At 32.3% G+C, this 21,046-nt stretch overlaps 1 pseudogene; it reads right to left on the reverse strand.

The window, feature by feature from the left end:
* Positions 1-3,769: 3,769 nt before the first annotated feature.
* Positions 3,770-21,046, reverse strand: part of LOC149566090 (SUMO-activating enzyme subunit 1B-1-like) — a 35,954-nt pseudogene continuing 18,677 nt past the window's right edge.

Here is a 21,046-nt window from a genome sequence, read left to right on the forward strand (position 1 = left end):
AGGCATTTTGTTAAACACTTATGTGGATGTCTTATTCAGAAATCGTAACTGTCTTTTCCAAGTAATTCCTTCAAACACTTTGGATGCTTCCCCAAGAGATGTGGAATTTTACCTCATCAATAGGAGAGGGTGAGGATGTCAAATCAAATTCCAATGAGACCTAGGAATTATAAGACCTAAACATACCCAAGATTGAACGGGTATATGACCTAGGAATTATCTGTAATCCATATTTTACATCAGTTGTACCAACTATAATTGGGAAGTTATAACAATGGAGGAAACATGAACAACTAGTTCATTCTTAACACAGTAATTGATAATCCATCTTTTTGACTTTGTACAGAGAAATTGCACTCCATTAAACCTTCAACATGTAACATAGATGCCCTATAAAGAGGTACACTAATGTATGTAATGTATCATTCCAATGTCACTTCCTAAAAACTGATGCCTCTTAGCCTTGTATATTTACTATTCATTTCTATATACTAAAAATATCTTCATTTTTCAGCACAAGATATTTCTATGATTGTACTGCAACTTTTAATAGAAATTAAATTATATCAACCATTCCATGTAGGAATCATACTAGGATGTGGAGGGCTAGTGGTGCAATGTAATTGCATCCAACGATTGCAATGACTATAATACCCATGAATCTTCAATATGATGGATTCTAAAATTAATATTTTGATGCAAGCTTAGAGAAAAGGGTCAACCCAATAGTTCAGTCCCAAATACCATTCATAGAATAAGTATTTCAATACTAATTTGCCCATTTTAATTTCAATCTTTATTTTGAGTAATTCCTCTATCTATAAAATTATTGTCATTGTTCCCATGCTAACTGTTATTATTGAACTCATTCGAATTTTTGTTATTCATGTATCTTGCCACATGCTTGATATTTCCCTTTCTTTTTTTATGACAAGGTAATGAAATATTGAGTTGAATATATTGTCCAAGTTCTAGATTCTTACATGCTTATGTATGATGTGGGAACTTTATGGATCTTCTGACTACAACTATGTTGGATGTTCTATATTTGATGTGGCTGGGTAAGAACTTAGTTGATGGTTTATTTAAATTACATCTTCCCATTTGGCTCTCCATCCCTTATGTTCTCTAACTATCATATATTTTCTAAAATCCTATTATTCTCCCCCACGATTCCTTCTTTTGTTTTCCCTCGTATAGCTTCTATGGTCTCTCAATGGAATTTTTTCCCCAACCCTGATCTTACATCCCTTATGTTCTCTAACTATCAAATATTTTCTAAAATCCTATTATTCTCCCCCATAATTCCTTCTTTTATTTTCCCTCTTATAGCTTCTCTAGTCTCTCAAAGGAAGTTTTTCCCCTCCCTGATCTTCAAAATTATCAACATCTTCTAACCTTCTCTTTCCTTTCTTTCCAAGTATAGTCAATCTGCCAACTAAAGATCTCATCTCCTTATCCTTCTCAAACTACTCCCTTCTCTCTTCTCTCTTGTTCAAGGGCTACTCTCATTATTTTACTCTCTACCATTTTCTCCTTCACAAGATTGGTAAGTTCAGCATTAGTGACCCTCTAAGGGCTCCCATCAACTTCTCCTTCTAACATCTAGGAAAGGGAGATTCCAAGGCCCCAACAAAGGATCAAAATCCCAAAAGACCCCAAATTTCTTCTTATTTCTATCAACCTAGGATAATCCTAGGTTCTAAGGTAAAGTGTGGTGAGGGGTCAAATCAAGATTGTTCCCACTTAGACCTATAAGGAAAATAGAAGGTTCCCCAAACCCTTCAAAGAGAAAAAAGTTTACAAAAAACTCCAACACCTCCCCAATGACAAAGGCAGATGTCTTAGGCTAATACAAGGTGGACTCAAAGGGTTTCAACCAATTTTGAGTTCTTCAACAACACCCAATGCCCAAATCCCCAAATTGTCCAATAGGCCTAATTACTTTCTTTGTAGGTATCTAGTGATACAAATGTGAAATTTACTCCCAAAAATTCCAAGAAAAAATCCCAAAAAATGGTGGATTAAAATACCCATTTCATTATTCTATACCATATCCCAACCCTAGCATAGGTTGTTTTGGCTCAACATACAAATCTTCAGACTGTGTACCTATTTTAGGCATAAAAATGGGTCATTTTACAAATCAAGTGTAAGCCCCATTTACTCCCCAACTCTAAGACTTTCAAAAGTATTTTTAAATGGTTCCAATAAAGGGGAAATTAAATCAATTTAGTCTCTAGACCCTTGCAAGTAAGAAACTGCCAAATTGCCTACAAACCCTTAAAGATAGGGCTTTCTCAATCTACACCTTCCTAATCAAATATCAAACTTATGAGAGTTGATACAACTTCTCCATACCATTAAAAACCACTTCTAGTCATGAAACACAGACCTCCAATGGGTAGAACTCCTACTTTTACTCCATAGCAATGAATTTAGTACCCTTCACACTCACAAACTTCATTAGTGATCACCAATCCTTAAAACTTCCCATCAAAACATTGTTAGGTTTACTTTGTACATACAATTACATGATCATTCCATGAGAATCAGGATCTTAGATTCATGGAATTTTCAACATTTCATGTGAGAACTCAAAACTATAAAGGAAAATAGTGAAACCCTTTAAGAAAAAATAACAAGCTTAAAAGGAAGAAATTTTACAAATATCAGTACATTAGAAATTGAATCAGTAATCATCATGACATAATTTCAATCCAATCAATTTGTTAATCTATTCCACAAATAATATACTCTCAAACATGTTCCATACCTTGATTCTTACTATTTCTAAGTTCTTATGCTAATTAACATCCTATTGAATATTTTCCAAAGGAATCTATGGTCCTAACATACATCAATTTGTAATTTAATTTTGATCATTATCCTTATTCAACCTATCACATGTCATAGCTTTTAAGAAACCATAACACCACCCTTAGGCCTCGTTTATCTATCAAGGAACATCTTCATACACTAAACATCATTTGCCATTAAAGTCATTTTATGTAATAGGCAGTACCTATAATTCATGACAGTAGCTTCATTTCCTAAACATCATTTCTTACCATTTACAAATAGGATCACCAACTAATCAGAGTTCCATATGATGTGAGGGAAATCATTAGCTCTTCAATGTAGCATCATTCAAATGTATTTGATGATTTTAATCCATCCAAGAACAAATATTTCAACTTGGGATTGTGTATCACTTCTTGGATAGTTACAAATCGTGATCCTTAATCAATCATGATGACTAACTTTATTAGGTCATGATATATATTTTCCAAACACTGAGCATTTTGCATGAAACAAAAAATAATTATGTTCATGAAAAAAAATTAAAGTAAATGATTTTTCTTTAATATCAATGAATAGTCTCAGGTTGTTACTTCACTGAGATTAATCTTATTATAAAATTTTCCATCCTTCTACATATCATCTACATGTGTACTATCGACTACATTACTCTTAGAATTGATCATTTCCATGCATCCTATATTTAGTAGGAAACATAGACAATGTATTATATACACTATTGTGATAATTTGTATGCTCAATTTAAAGGTCTTGTACCTATACTCCCAACATTTCATTTAAAAGCTTAGAATTGCATCTCTGTCACACCTTTGTGTTACATACTTAATGTGAAACTATGAAAAAAAATAAAAATTTATTATATTAAACATAAAAAAACATTATCCTAATTTCACATAACAGTAAGATAGCATAAAATTTTGACATATATCTTTAAACATTAAACTCATTATTTGTCTCCAATAGAAATTTCTTCTATATCCCCTTCCCATCCATTACATCAAAGATGAAGAAATTCTATAGTAGATCACCGTTCTAGGATATTTCCTTACTTCCTACTCAAGGATGCCCCAAACAATGGCACAAGCAGGAGGAAGTTATCTCTTCCTAGCATCAATAATTCTTTCCAAAAGAAGATTTGGTATTCAGGATTCAAAAAACTCTTGTTCTTCTTAGAGATTTTTCTACATCTTAAGTATAGATGACATATCTATTGATATTTGATCATGAGGATCTTGACCCTCAACTTGTTCAATCATTTCTACAACTCGCATAGTAAAGTACAACTTTTATGTGTTTATAGGAAGACTACTTCAACGCACTAATGTAGCCTCCTCTAACCTTGGAAAGGTAACTCCCAACAGAGTATTTTCCATCCTTTTGTGATTATGTTGATTTTTTAGATCAACAAATATTTCTTCACAAGATTCTTGACAACTAAATAAAATGCAACCCTTTGAGACCTCTTGCAACACAAATCATTCACTTCCCTTTTAGTGGTAATTGATGTGTGTCCTAGAATTACAACATCGAACTTGTCTACAAAATTAGGCTATTTATTTCCTTTCTATTGATTGAAATAATCATTGCCTAGGTCTAATATCCAAACTGTATATTCTATATTTCATACTAAGGTAGTATAGATACATATTTAATAACTAATAAAAGCAATTAAAAGGAACAGATTGCATTCTCCAAATACTCAAAATATTCCATTTTTTCATTTATATTCCCCATGATTATTTCCACTCTAAGGAAGATGACATAAATGACTCCACATTCTCTCTACATGTCCCAATTCCTAAGGAAGAGGAGTCCTCCATAAGTTCATGAACATGCACAAGAAAAGAGTTTCAACATAGAGCCAAAAGGGAAGATAATCACCATGCCCAACAAATACTTAAAAACCCACTTCTAGAAAATGTAAATATGTCCAGCATCACAATCATTTCCAGCCATTTGAATTTTTTCTAGTTCAACGTTGTCTTCCTACAATAATCACCAATCTATAACATAAAATCTATGTCATAACATGATCAATTATTGTGACATAGTTATCATCGAGACATACATTTTCTTAGATTTGATAGTCCTCAATGATGTCAGCAACAACTTGATTGTGATATATTTCTTTCACTTATATTTTAGGCTTGTGAAGCCTTCATCATGTAATAACTACTTATAATGTTTTCGTATTCTATATACATTATTTTTGTGAAGTTCTATCTCTTGATGACATAAATATAAGTTGTCATATGATTATCCTCTCCTTCCATGAAGAAATTCATTTTTTGGAAATGAAAATTGTTGTATTAAATAAATCTCTATTTTATGATGTGGCATCTCTCATCTATTGTGTTTTATATTAAGTCTTTATTGGTCTAAGTGTTAAATTATTGACTCATCATCATTGTAGGCCTTCACTATCACTAATGTTATTTAAGATCTTCTCAAATATGCTTATTGGAACGATTTACGTGTCTCCAAACATTGATTGTGGATGTGTCTTTGACTAGATCCATTGTACTATTTAGTGTAGACTCCATATTTGTATAGATTGTATCTTTTATTCCAAATAAACAATATGTATCCCTTTTCCACTATGGGAATGGTTCCATTATTTCCCATCTTAATTTCAAACTTCAAAGTCTTCTCAATGAAATAAAATAAACTTTCATTACCACTCATGCGGTTGCAGCACTCGTTGTCCAAGTACCATACCTTAGGGCTTCCTTCTTCACCAATGTTACACATGATGAAGGTTTTGGATTTGTTTGCAATTAACATATTTACATCATCCACATTTGAATTATGCTTTGACTGATCACCCCACTTCTTCTAGCATTCACTTGCATAATGCCCATACTAATGAGAGTAATAACATTCAACATTGTTCTTATTAGAGTTGTAATTCTTCTTACCTCCTCTAGAGTTGTTTTGAGAGGTGCTTGCTCCTCTTGGTTGCTAGTGCTCATCCTTAGCTTTCTGCACTAGCATTCCTTTGACCATTCCTTCCACAACCTCTACTTCTTGAGCTTCTACTAGAGCCATTTCTTCCTCTCCCCCTACCTCTTGAATTTTTTTGAGCCTTGAAAGACTACTCTTGAGAATTTTTTGCTAATCTATTGATCCGGTACTCGTGGGTTTGTAGAGTTCCCATCAACTCATCCATGGTCAATGTGGTGAGGCCCTTTTCTTCCTTAATGGTCATCACAAGTTTTTCATATTTATGAGGTAAACTCCTCAATATCTTTTCCACAATCATTTGCTCATCATAGTCTTCTCCATTTGATTTGAGCTAGTTTATCAAAGTGGAGATTCGTGAGTTGAACTTTGCATAGGTTCATTGTGCTTCATTTGAAGGTTCTCAAATTTCCTTCTGATCATCTGTAGCTTCACTACTTTGAGCTTATCAATCCCCTTGAAGTTCATCTCAAGGATATTCCATGCTTCCTTTGAATAATTTTTTGTTGCAATCTTGGGAAAGATAGTCTCTGTCATTGTTACCTCAATCAAACTTAATGCTTTAGCATCCTTTCTCCTTGACTCTTTCAACCGAGTCTTTTATGGATTTATGAGGTAGCATACTACGCTAGTTCAGTTACATCATTGAATCCATTGATCACAAACTCCCACAAATAATTAGCAACCATATTGGTTTTCATTTTCTTTGCCCATGTATCATAATTTTGTCCATTAAAGGATGGTGGTTGCTGCCATATCTTTCCTGCATCTCCTATCATATCGAATATACCCAAAAAAAAAAAATCCCTAACTCACTTTGGATGTGGGGCCTCAAAGCTCTGATAAAATGTGAAAAAAAATACAACCTCTAAAATTTTACTCAACAACCAAGGTGTCAAGTGATAGTCTGGCTCGACACAAGAGGGTGTCAAGTGGAAGAGAGATGGTGTCGAGTTACTCGGCACATGAAGGAGCTAAGTGATATTAGAAGAAAAGGGGTATCTTGACATAGTGTATTGTGAGTGAACACGATAGGGAACTCGGCACAAAGTATGTTGAGTGAGCTCAATCTCCAAAGGGAGGTAGAGCTTGGAAAGCTCTACACAACCAACAATTAGACCGGGTGAACTCAGTTGACAAAGATATTGAGTGAACTTGGTGAGAACAATAGATAGAAGCTTAGTTAAGGAGTGAACTAAGTGAGATATTTAATAGACTTACAGTCTGAGAATTTTTTCCATTAAAATATAGAGAAGGAAAAACAATAAAAACTTGCAAGTATCAACTTCTCAAATGTTGAGCATGTAATAGCGAATAGAAATGAAACAACAAATATTAGTATGCTTGCTTTCTTTCTTTCTATTCAACTAGAATAAAACTATTACAAAATTTGGGATTGTTCGGCTTGAACTAGAAAACTATAAAATATTTCAATTCATAAAACTTAATCTTAAACTTACAATACTAAAGGCTACATACAATAATCCTGGAGAAATCACTACTTCATAGGAAAAATGACTACAAACTTATAAAATGATAAAGAGATTCAACACATGCTACTACAAACATTGAAAATGAATCTTACTTCTTTCTTATGAAATTTTTGCACTTTCTTCCAGACTTTCTCTGATTTGTTGATCCTCTTTGTCTTTTGCTCTCTTCTCTGCACTTCTCTCTTACTCTCTGTCCAGATCTGGTGACTAACCAAATGAATGAGGGTTTCATCCCTTTTTTCTTGCTTCAAAAATTTTCCCCTTCAATTCAGATTTCAAACTCACCTATTGAGTTAATGAGTGTTAGGTGGGTAGGTAGGTGTTTGGCTCTAATGGCAACCAACCAATCACATTAAATTTCTAACAAATTTCAATTTTAAATTTGTCATTAGAACCATGAGATTATCATGAGTTTTCCAAATATAGATAAATATTATTCTTATATCTAAAATAATTTAATTGCAAAATTTATTGGAAAAAGGAAAAATATTAATTAAGAGGAAAATATGTTGTAACTAAAATTATGCATGCATGTGAAAATAAATATGCTAAAAATAGAAAACTAAGTATAGTAAGGTTACATGCATGTGAAAACAAATATGCTAAAAATAGAAGGCTAAGTATAATATGGTTACATGCATGTGAAAATAAATATGCTAAAAATAGAAAGCTAAGTATAATATGGTTACATGCATGTGAAAACAAATATTTTTAAAATAGAAAGCTTAGTATAGTAGGATTGCATATGAAAACAAATATGCTAAAAATAGAAAATCAAGTATAGTATGGTTGCATGATTTGAGAGATCAAAGACATGCAAAAATACTAATTGCATGTGTATTTTTAAATTTTATATAATTTAATTTTCAAATTTGTTTATTTAAAAAAAATTAAATAATTAAAACTAAATAAATAAATAATTTATTAATTTCAAAAATTAAATAAATATTATTCATTTAGTTTAAGTGGATGTTATCATTATTGATTCTTTAAGTCTAGTTAAACTTTTAGTTGCATACAAATGATTTTATATTTATTAATGCAAGAAGAAAGTTAATAAATAAATATTTATAATTTAATTATATTTTAAGAGAAGTTGTGGTAGAGTTCACTTTGTAATCATTTAGTTAATAACTATTTGACTTTATGAAAGAAATTATAAGCAATTAAATTAAATTTATAATTTTATCTCTTGTTGCAATACAAATTAAAGAAAAAGTAAATATTAATATTAGACTTAAATAGAAGTCATGTTAATATTTTATAAAGTAAAATTAATATCAATATTTAAATATACTAATATATATTTATGTTATTAATTAAATTATTTATGATTTAAGATTATTTAAATTAATAATATGATAATATTGTAAGATATTTTATATGCACAAAGAGATTGGATATTTAATAAATTATTATTTTAAATAAGTATATTGACATAAAAATTTATACTAATATGTATATTCTTACTTTATTTCTAGACACATCCTTGTAACCCAAACTAAACAAGAGAAAATAAATTCTTGTAACCCAAACTAAACAAGAGAAAATAATGGAATTAAATCATGTGGTTTAAAACTATGTGTTTTCTAATATATTTTATTTATAGTCTTGTGATGTTTATTTTCATGATGCTTTTTCTTTGTGGGTTGTTTAGTTGGCCAAGTTAGGATGTGAATTAGAGGTAGTTTTTGAGATTTCTTTTATGATTATTTGACTGGAGGTCATGATGAACTTTATTATTTGAATTGAGATTTATGTCTTATGAGTTTTATGCTATTGAGCAATTTTGAGAACTTGAGTTTTGAGAATCAATGTCATTTTTTGGAGTGGCTATTAAGGAACCAAATTTGATCAATATTACTCTTATTGTGGTATGGGATACTATTGTGTTTTGCATTTTTTGGAAAGGTAGTCTAGGTGCATGTCTATGGGAGTGGCTAGTAATGGGGGTCGGGGCCCAAAGTGACTGCCAAGGTAACTCATTGTAAGTTGTGTAATAAGTGATAACATAGCAATTAAAATATCTTGCCTAGCCTTTTCCCTTGAGATACATTAAAAAGATAAGTTAGAGATTTTTCCTTGTCCATGCCTTGAGTGCTTGTATAGACTAAGGATGAGATGGAGATGATACCTTGAGAGGCATGACTAGTTTCCTTATCAGCATGAGAGGGTATTCTAGTTCCGCATAGAGTTACTAGGGGGTCAAGGTCCCAAGAGACTACCAGGGTAACTCTAGAGTTGACTCATGTGATGACACTCCATAGTATGTAGCCTAAGTCTCCTTCATGATTTTTTTATTTATATTTGCCTCTAGTGGTGTACTTGTTCGATATTTCTTTTGATGGTGTATTTATTGTGAATTGTTATTTATTTATTGAGTGTCATTTATTATTGATAGTTGACTTTTAATAATGAATGAATTATTCATTGGTGGTGTTTTTATTGTTAGAGTTAGTGATTGGTAGCTTACTTTGATTGGTGACATTTTTTATCTATTGGTCATTGTGCTTATGACACTTGTCATTGATTTTGAGGTGGTTGTATATTTTTGGTTTTGGTATTTGTATGTTGACTTAGTATGAGATGTTAGTATTGGTATGAGTGTCCTTTCGATTTTGATTATCTCTTCTTTTTTAGTAGTTTGTGTTAACCCTGAGGCAGTTTAGACTATCAAGATTTCTTGCCTAGGATTATTTTATGATTTGATTATCTCTATGTGGATCATACATTATATGTCCTACACAGTGGGAGTGGGAGCCTAATTAGGTGACCACACGGTTGGGAGGTAGTGTATTATTACCATTTGGGTCTCCCTCAGATTGACAGATGTTGGATGCTCCTTGATACAATGGTACCATTATCATTCTTCCTCTTATCTTGAAGACTTCTATTCATTTGATGTATCTATGTACCATGTGTTTTGAGATCCTACGGGATATTGTGTTGTATATTGATGTACTTGTATCTATTTTCACATACCATATGACATGTGCAATGGATGTTATTCATTTAGATGTATTTTCATATTATTAGTTGTACTTATGCATTTGCTTATATGACTATATATGTGTTTATTCATTTTGTGATTATGGACAATGTAATTGAGGCTTAAACTTATTAATAAAACTTTATTAAATGTGACTCAACGTAAAGGAACCCTTAAGAAATCGAAACTATATTTGTAATTGATTACGTGTTCTTGATTCGTATGTATATATTGCTTTCGCATTATTATTAATTTGATGTTGTTTTAAAAAAAAAGTTTAGTAAACACTATAACATATTAGGTTTATTTCTTTTGGGTTCCGAAGTGGGGTGTTACACCATTAATATGGTTTGATCTTGTTTGTGATAAAATTCAATTCTCTGTAAGCCATCAACAATATTTGATCTATTTTAATACTAGCTTCTTCTTCTTTTTATAATATATATCTAGGGCAACCAAGAGTTATCAAGTCTTTAATTTCTATTATAATGTATAGTTTTCAGTGTCAATTATTAGATTAAAGTCTTCAAAATTCATAAGGTAGTAGTAGTGGAAAGAACCAAATAATAATTTGTCAATCATTTTCATGTGCAATAACTAATTTCATATTTATTTTTTAAAATTAATTTTTTAAAAAGACATTCTAAATAGTGTGGTGGTATTGTTATGTCAACCAAGATTTTAATCTTCATTTGGTCATTGATAAATTCTAAATTAGTATATTTTATGTCACCTTAATTATTTTATTTCTTAAGATTATATTTTCTTTAAAATTAAAGTAATTAAAATGTAATGTCTTATATATACAATATTATTTTAAATAACATATCCAATTCACTTGTAAATATATACACTTATTTATATTTCTTTATGACATATAATTTAGAACTATTTAATTTAATAAATTTTAATAATTTAACTAATAAATATGATATTGAACATAGAACTTTGAAAATTACCAATTTGTTTGCTTATGTCAATTGGGTTAAGCGAAAATGTTAAGCTTGTCTCAGGCCTATATAATTTAATTTAGTTTTATTTAGTAATATTGTTGGAAATTAATATTTTTAACAAATGGTGTCAATTATGTATAAGATGAGGGTTGAACTTAGTATCTAGTGTTTCATTCTATTTATCTCTCTTCCCCTAATTACTCTCTCTCTCATCTATATATATATATATATACAAGTTAAAATATATTTTTTTTAATTTTATGTTTTGATCTTGAAAATTAATACAAAAATTATAATAAATATTTTTTTTACTATTAGACCTCTATCCCATAACTTTAATGTAAAATAATTATTACTTTTAATTGGATCCAAGTCAACTTCCATTTACTTTTTAATTATTATAACTCTTTTTTTTAAAAAAAATTGCTAATACAAATTTTATCTATTATAATTTTTGTATTAATATTATATATGGAAACATAAACTTAAAAATTAATTTTAAATTGAATATTTAGATTTGGATGTGTGTTTGTTTGTATATATATATATGGATCTATGTATGTGTATATTTTTGTATTACACATACACGTGTGTACGTACACACACATACATATGCATATATTTACATATCCATATATACATGTCTCTCGCTATCTTCCCCCTTTTCTCACTCTTCCTCTCTCTCCTTCTCATATCTTAATCCCTAATTAACTTCTTTCACTCTCCCTAACCTCTCTTACTAATATCTCTAACTAATGCCTCTTACCCTTTTCCTCTTCTCATCAGTAATCTCTATCTTTCTCTCCATGTCTCTCTCTCTCTCTCTCCTTTTTTATTCCATTTCCCCTAATTACCCTTTTTCAATTTATATGTATAATTTAAATGTCAATCTAAATAAAATGTAATTCTAAAACTATCATTATAAATATTATGATTGAATTATGTTAAATCAAAATTGAATTAATTTTAACTATATATTATAATTAATAATTTTAGTGTTAGATGTTATTGTTAAATTACAAATAATTAAGTTTATACTAAACATTTTATATTCAAACAACTTTCTATTTCATTTTTTATTTAACCTAATATATTCAACATTTATTTATTTCATTTAAATAAACAATCTTTTAGAAAATATTATGGTAAATATAAATTTAAAGAGCTTTCTATTTCTTTTTCTTTTTTATTTTTCCATTGAAATAGTTAATGTTATACTTTTTCTTTTATTCTGTAGTGCCTGCCCCTAGTCTACATTTTCTAGTTACATTCCTGATATCATTGCCAAACTCTTTTAGGCCAATTTATGTTTGATGATTAGTATTATTATTTTTAGAGAATATCATATGTTATTTTACACTCAATTTATTATATGATGAGATTACTTGGTACTCTATATTTCATGCATGTATGATGATTATTCAATGCTTTCAGTTATCGATGATGATTAGTTAGATGGTTTATTATTCCATGTGCTTCTTATGGATACTTACCCCATATTGCATGTGTATGGTGTGCGTGTTTTTTTTATTTATGTATGGTGTTTGTGATGTGGTTAAGGAAGGGAGTCGTAGTCACCTGCTAGTCGGGATCTACACGATGCACCACTTCCTGCCATTGTCTGTTTAGCTTAGAATATTGTGTTGTACATGCATGGATTTTATGCAGGTTGCAGGTACCGGGTATCGACTTCCTTGAATTGCCAGGATGAGCATACCCTATCGCATTATCTCAATGGTAAGAGAGGGGAGATAAACTCTTAAGTCCAATTCCTAAACCCTTTAGCCAATTGTCCTAATTGATAATTAGGACAAGTATCTGAGTTAAGTACCCTCCGAATGCATCAAATGATATAATTTCGGGATTATAACCCTTTTTGTTTTGTTTTAGTATGTGTTTTTCTATGTAAGGTTTTCGTATGTTGTTATATGAGTCCTTGATGTGTTTTCTATTAATTAACTCTAATTAAAAAGATTAATTAATGATTTAATTTAATAGAGAATTAATATGATATCTTTAATATTTAATTAATTGAGAAATTAATTAAATAAAAGAATTAAATCTGGCGATTAAAGTTCAAAGATAAATTTAGAACAAGATAATATTTATTTAATTTAATAATAATATAATTGGAGTTCATTTTTAAAATAAATGCTAAATATTATTGTTAATTAAATTAATTAAATATGTTATCAATTAAGTTTCTAAAATTAATTTAAAAAGTTGAAAGACATTAAATTATTAAGGATTTTAGATCGCATGATCTAAGCATGAGTTTAAATTTGAGTAATAAATTAAAAGATTAAATTATAGAAATTAATAATGTTATTTTAATTTCATAAAGTGCACATGAGATTAAAGTAATAAATTAATTTAAAATAGAAGTCAAGTAGAATATTAAATAAAGTTATTTAATAAATCAACTTAATGTGCATAAAAGATGAATGCAAAATAAAATAAAAGATAAGAAAGGTTAGTTTGGAGTTAACTCAGTTGTGCAAAGAGTCTTCTCGGGTGAACACACAATTAGTGCCCCAGTTTGAGGAGAAAATTGCTTATCACAACGTTGGGGGTTCATTCTTGGGGGACACGAATTTTGGACGAGAATTTTTGGGAGACAACTTTTGGAAGCGAATTTCAGAAGGCTGATACCAAGAAAGTTTTCCAGAGGAAGGTTATTGAGAGAAGCGAATTCTCTTACAGTTCTTGGAGATTGCATAATAGCATCAGGATCAAGTAGGGTCTTGTGTTTTTTGATTATCCATTAAATACGCAATTATCTTTTCCTGTCTTCTTCGTGTCTAGGGTTTGTAAATTTGAATTCTCTGTGATGAATGTTTAACATTACAATATTGGGATTTATCATATGCTTGTCAATAAACTTCTATATACATGAGATTTAAATGGGAAAGGGTTGAATCTAATACCAAAATTCTAAATTAGAAGTTTGGATGGTTGACTATATTTCTATACCAATATAATAATAAAAAGAGACAATTCTTTAATATATTTATATATTTATATATTAAAGAGGAATTGAGTTAGTATATTTATAAATTTATATATATATATATATATTTATATTTATATTTATATTTAAACAAAATTAAATTTCAATTAAAAAAAAAATTGTTTAAAAACAAATTCGTTGTTTTTTTTAAAAAAATAATATATAAAACTAAAATTAATATTTTAGTGTGGGGGAGGGATTTACCCCGTGCCCACCCCCACTGTCGGCATAGCTGACAGTACCTGCATCGTAGGTACTGCGATAGCAGGTACAGTGTACCTACTGTCGTAGGCCCTGCGTCCGCAGGACTGCGGCAGGCCGTCGGCTTGGATAAGCCGACGGTTTTAGACTATGCATTTTTTTTTTAAAATATTTTATTTCATTTTTTTAAAATTTTTATTATTACAAAACAATTTTATTATTATTTAAAATTTTTAATTAATAAAATTATAATATATTTTAATTAATAATAGTTTTATCTTTATTAATATTTAATAAATAAATATTAATGTATTTAACATAGTTTGTAAATATTAATTTATTAATAATTTTGGTTAAATATTAATAAATTAACAATTAATAAATAGATTAAAATAAGTAAGTAGAACAAGCAATTATTGATTAATTTAATTAAAATTAGTTTAATTAAAGTTAATTAATAATGAATATTATTTGATTAAATTATAGATTTGGATTATTGATTTAATGAAAGTTATTATAGAAATGGGTTAATCGTAAGGGGTAGTTGTGAAAACCTAGTTACTTGAAAATCGACGTTAAACTGAAACATAAACCTTACCTTAACTCAATAATATACTTTCAAATCCAATCTCTGAGACTTTGATGTTTTCTATGTGTTCTCTGTGTTTTGGGGTTGTTCTAGTATTGACCAGTTTAGGTTGTTACTAGAGGCTCGGGGTTGTGAATGTGATGTCATGATGATTTGGTCTCAATCTTTCTTAACCCGACCATGGTAATGTGATGAAGTGCTCTATGACATGCTTGTGTTTACTGTTTGTTATTGCTTTCCAGTTTCCTTGTGTGAAGCTGAGGTGTATGTATTTGAGATACCTAACTTAACCATTTTTGAGTCTCGATCAGTTATACTTGGAATGCTTTTCGGTCGCTTGAGAGGACTGAAGTGTTTGTTATGTTCTTGATGATGTCATGTTTTGACTTGACTATTTTGGAGTCTTCGATCAGTATTGTAATTTACTATTGGGATACTTTCTGGTTGCTCATTGGAGAACCATTGGATTTTGTGATTTATCATTGATGCCTTCAGTTGTTGATAGAGAACTGTCATGATCATATGATTATTATTTGATGCTTATCTGTTGCTCATGAAGAACTGATGTAATTTTGTGGCTTACCTTTTATGATGTCTTTTCAGTTGCTTGTATAGGACTGAGGTGGTTTTATTATGATTCTTTGATTTATGATTTCATGAGCCTAGGGTAGGTTATCTATGTGTAGAGTCGGGAAGTGGCTTGCAATGGGGGTCGGAGCCCTAAGAGGCTGCCTTGAGAAACCCATTGTAAGTCATTTTTAATAAGTGAAAACATTTACACTAAATGAGAGAAAATGAACCTAACAAGATAATTGTATTTTCTCTCCCATGCCTTGAGTGCTAGTACAGACTAGGATGGGGTAGAGAGAACACTTGGTTACGACCTTGCACTCCGTAGTATGCCTCGTCAGTACGAGAGGATACTAGTGGCCGCAAGATCAGTAGGCACCCGGGATTCCTAAGGGATTTCTCGGGTAACTTCTACATGACTTTTGCGATGACACTTTCCCACTTGCATATTAGGTTTCCTACGTGTCTTGTGGTACCTCTGGGTCTAGATGTTGATCTTTTTAGGAACCCTTGAGTTAGCATACTTATAGGATTTCCTAGACTTAGAGAGTATTTATGATTATAGGTTTTGTTATCCGATTTGGGACTTGAGACTATCTCATCAGTGCGGTGGGAGAGGACCATTTAGGTTCCACGCGGTCGGGTGGCAGTGCTTTTTACTCTTACCATTGAAATCTGTTCCGTGGTCACCGTGGCTGGAGTTTTCGTGATTGGCATTTACCTTCACTATGTTCTTGGATTATTATGATGGATGGTTAGATTTTATGATAGATGTTCTATCATTATGGATGTATGGATGTATCATGTATGGTGAATAGTTTCATATATTTTTACTGTACTTTGTATCATGAATTTGAAGATGTTGTATCTTTATCTTTACATATGTATATTCTTTTAAGCCTTTCATATCCTGTGACTTGTATAGTGGATGATTGAGCATTCCAAATTAATTTGCCAAGAGGCATTCGGAACAAATGTATAATATGGACATGGGATTTCTGATTATTCTTTCATATGTATGTGATAATTGTTAGACTTAGAACTAATTAAATTTAAACGTGACTCAACGTCTTGGGATCCTTAAGAAATGTAACTTGCAATGTATGTTTGTCGATGATTAGATGTTATTGCTTCCGCTACTATGTGTTTGATGTGTATGTTATAATTTCTTACTTTAAGAAAAAAAAATGTTTAGCAAACTTAGTGAAACTTTAGGTTAATTCTTTTGTATCCCTTGGCGGGGTGTTACATCTGGTATCAGAGCTCGAGTTTCTACATTGGGAGCTCTGGGTATATTGGAACGCCACTAGTGTTAACTAGTTGAACAAAATGTAAACCTTAAACTAGAACTTGAAACTAGTTGAATTGAAACATGAGGTAAACTATTAGTTGCATATTTTTCATACTTCAACACTAAGACTTTAAACTGGAAACGACACTTTTACTATTTGCAAAATGTGTGTCTTTTATATATATGATTTACGATGTTATGCATTATGGTTGTTATAGTATTCTGTATCTTGGATATTATTTTAGGATGGTATCTGGGATGAGATCTTCCGTTAGAGGCCGTAGCCTTGGCCATGGCAGAGGCCGTGGACGAGGCAGAGATATCAGTGTTCATGAGTCTATCCACGAGAGCCCCATTCAGGAAGAGAACAGGGAAGAGCATGTCAGTGAACATCAGGAAGAGAACCACAGAGAGGGACATGCTGACTCTGAGGAGGTTGATCTGAGGCAAATGATGTGAACTCTTATTGATCGCTTATCTCCTGTTCATGAGCAGGATAGAGCACACTAGGCAGGTCATGAGCATAGACACAGGTCTAGGAGTCCTCAGAGGGATCGACATAGATCCATTGTATCTTCTAAGATAAAGGACCTTCAGAGGTCCAAGATCAAGCCCTTTAATGGGAAAGGTTCAGGGTATGTAGCTGAGCAGTGGCTTATTGCCCTTGACATGATTTCTGCTATGCAGGACTTTGACAGTAATGTCAAAGCGAGGTTTTCCATTACCAATCTGGAGTTATTTGGGGCCACTTGGTGGACTATTGAGGAAAAGAAGTTGGGCATTAACATGGGTAGTGTCACTTGGGAGATTTTCTTGGAGAGCTTTCATGAGCGATTCCTACCAGAGGAATGGAAGCAGCATAGAGCAGATGAGTTCCATATCCTGAGACAGTTCACTATGACCATTGTAGAGTATGAGCGCAAGTTCTATGAGCTCATGCCTTTTTCAAGATTCAGTGACAACCCAGCGCAGTTGGAACAACATTTCATTCGAGGCTTGAACAACTATTTTATTGGGGGTGTTAAGGTATTTGAGCCTAAAACCCTCAAGGATGCGGTACATTGAGCTATCCTGGTAGAGCAGAGTGTCAACTTTGGACAAGGGGGTTTTGTGGGAGCGTCGGGCAACCACAACTCCGGTGGAATCAGGAAGCCTCCCTTCCCTAAGAGGAATCAGCATTCTTAGCAGCAGCCTCAGCAGCATAAGGTATTTTACCCTCAGGAACAGAGTGGTGGCAGTGGATCCAACTCTAAGATCAATCGCAATGCTCAACGTAATAAACGGAATCAGCAGTCTCGGCCTGCACAGAGCAGCCAGTCTTTTGCTAGCAGGGATAGCCACCAGCGGTTGAATGCACCACCTATAGGGAGAGGATCTGGTAGGAGCACGGGATGTTATTCATGTGGAGAGATTGGTCATATTGCAGCGTACTACCCACAGCAAGCATCTCAGTATTCAGGACCTAGTCTAGCAGCATCTGAGCCTACAGTCGAAAATGCAGGTGGATCTCATAGAGTATTTGTAGCGGTGGATCACCGTCAGGCAAACCATCAGGGGATAGTAGTTGAGACTACAGGAGCTATCCGAGGTACACCTCTCTCTATATTGTTTGATTCAGGTGCTACAGATTCTTTCATTTCTCCATCTCTAGTTGATAAGTGTAAGCTGGAGTCAGTTAAGCAAGATCATGGGTGGCAAGTGGAACTAGCTTCAGGCGCTAAAGTTTCCATAGATTCTGTAGTTCATAAGTGTGGACTTAGCATAGGAGGGTTTGAGACTTCAGTCGATCTTCAAGTTATTCCTCTTGGCTCCTACGATGTGGTCTTAGGTATGGATTGGCTTGGCTCTCATACAGCTAGTATAGACTGCAGAAAGAAGATCATTATGTGTCAAGATGACCAAGGGAGGATGTTCAGATTGTGGGGATACCAAGGCCTATATCTCTATGGATGATCTCTGCTATGCAATTAAAGTGAAGCTTTTGTAAGGGATGTCAGGTATTTGTCGTTACGTTAAATGAGCTAGATGAGGAAGACTCTACGAGGAAGACCCTAGATCACCCTATTTTACAGGAGTATGCTGATGTCTTTCCGAGTGAGATTCCAGGAATGCCTCCAAAGAGAGACATTGATTTTAGCATTGAGCTCACTCCAAGAGCGGAACCTATCTCTAGAGCTCCTTACCGTATGACCACTCAGGACTTAAGTGAGTTGCGTTTGCAGTTAGAGGAACTTTTGGCCAAGGGTAGTATTCGACCTAGTGTATCACCATGGGGAGCTCCAATGCTCTTCGTGAAGAAGGAGGATGGTTCTTTACACCTTTGCATTTATTATAGATAGCTGAACAAGGTGACAATAAAGAACAGGTATCCTTTACCAAGGATTGATGATTTATTTGATCAGATCAAGGGAGCTACAGTGTTCTCCAAGATTGATCTTAAGTCAGGATACTATCAACTTCGCATCAAGGAGGCTGATATTCATAAGACCACCTTCCGAACTCGCTACAGGCACTATGAGTTCACAGTGGTACCCTTTGGGCTGACGAACGCTCCATCAGTTTTCATGTGCTTAATGAATGGAGTGTTCCATTCCTATCTTGATAGATTTGTTATTGTGTTCCTTGATGATATACTGATATATTCTAGGTCCTAGAAGGAACATGAGGAACATTTGAGTTTGGTTTTGCAGTGCTTGAGAGATAATCAACTTTATGCCAATTCGGCAAAGTGTGATATCTTTCAATCAGAGATACAGTATTTGGGACACGTTATTTCAGGTGAAGGTGTATATGAGCAATGTTAGTATGCTAATAGAAACCAAATTTAAATAAAGCTTCTACAAACTAAACAAAATTCATAAACTTCAAGATAGACTAAGATGAGCTCTCAATTGAGAATATGAGCCATTAATGGGCTCCCTCAATGAGAAGCTCTCTTGTTGAGTAGCTTTTTCTAAATATATAGGATGTATGCTCAAGCTTTATGCTTCAAAAAGGGCTTCAAATGGAGCTGGAATTTGGGTGTGAGTGTATGGTTTTGATTTAAAATGGCTTCTCAAAATGGAATTATGACTTTACTTCATGGATTGTGTTAAAATGGCTTGGGAGGGGATCCAATTTATAGGCTAAGGGCTTGAGGAATTGAGGGCTAAGATGCAAGGATGGAGAAACACTCATGGAGGGCTTAGATTGCATGAGAGGAGAGCACATGGATTGTGCTTCCTTACAACCAATCAGGGAGTGACACATGTCACAGGGTGAGAGGATGGAGGAAAGGGCAAGGATGAGTCAACAAAGGAGGCTCAAGAGATAAAATCTTCATAAAGACCCTTCATAAGTGTTTTGTAAGAACATTTATGACTTTGTGGGCTTTATAAAGTTTTGTGGTTGAAGATATTTGTGAGAGATACCATGAAATTCGAATTTGAGGGTTTAGGGGGGTTTTAAGCTTGCTTAGGGTTGTAAAAATGATTAGAGGAAGGGTTAGAGATGGCTTAGGACTAGGCAAGTGGATGGCAAGTGGATTAAAATTAATGAGGGTGGTGAAGGAGGAGATATTTGTTAACTTTGGCTTGAGTTAGCAAGTCTTAACCCATGTTTAGGGAATGTGACAAGGTTAGGAGGGGATTAGGATTAGGGTTAAAGACATCTTCTAGAAGAGTCTAGGCTTTGGATGAGGATGAAGACTTTCTAGAAGAGTCTAGAACTTCCTAGGATAAGATTTTATGAAATAAATAAAGTTTTATTTATTTCAAGGGTTTGGGTTGAGGAGATATTTATTAAAATATTTTTAATAAATATGAGGATTAATATTTAATCTTGATTAAATATTTTGAGTTGGGATTAGGGGTAGGAAATGATGGGATTACTTTAATCAAAATTAAAGAAGGATTAGAAGATTTTGGAAGAGGTTATTGGTCTCAAGAAGATTGGCCAAGTTATGGGCAAAAAACAAATTTTTTATTTATTTTAGGATTTTTGGTCAATTTATTAATTAAATAATTAATAAATAAGGAAATAATGTTTAAATAAGATTTAAACATTTTTGGGAGGGATTCCTTAATTAAATATTTTTAATTAAGATAAAGGGATTTAATGGCATAAAAATTAATTAATTAATTAATTAATGATGATGTCATCAGGGATTTTTTCAAAAAATAAAAGTA

This window comes from Cupressus sempervirens, chromosome 3 (assembly GCF_028749045.1).
Source record: "Cupressus sempervirens isolate cs-2001-9-10 chromosome 3, ASM2874904v1, whole genome shotgun sequence".
Classification (NCBI taxonomy): Eukaryota; Viridiplantae; Streptophyta; class Pinopsida; order Cupressales; family Cupressaceae; genus Cupressus; species Cupressus sempervirens.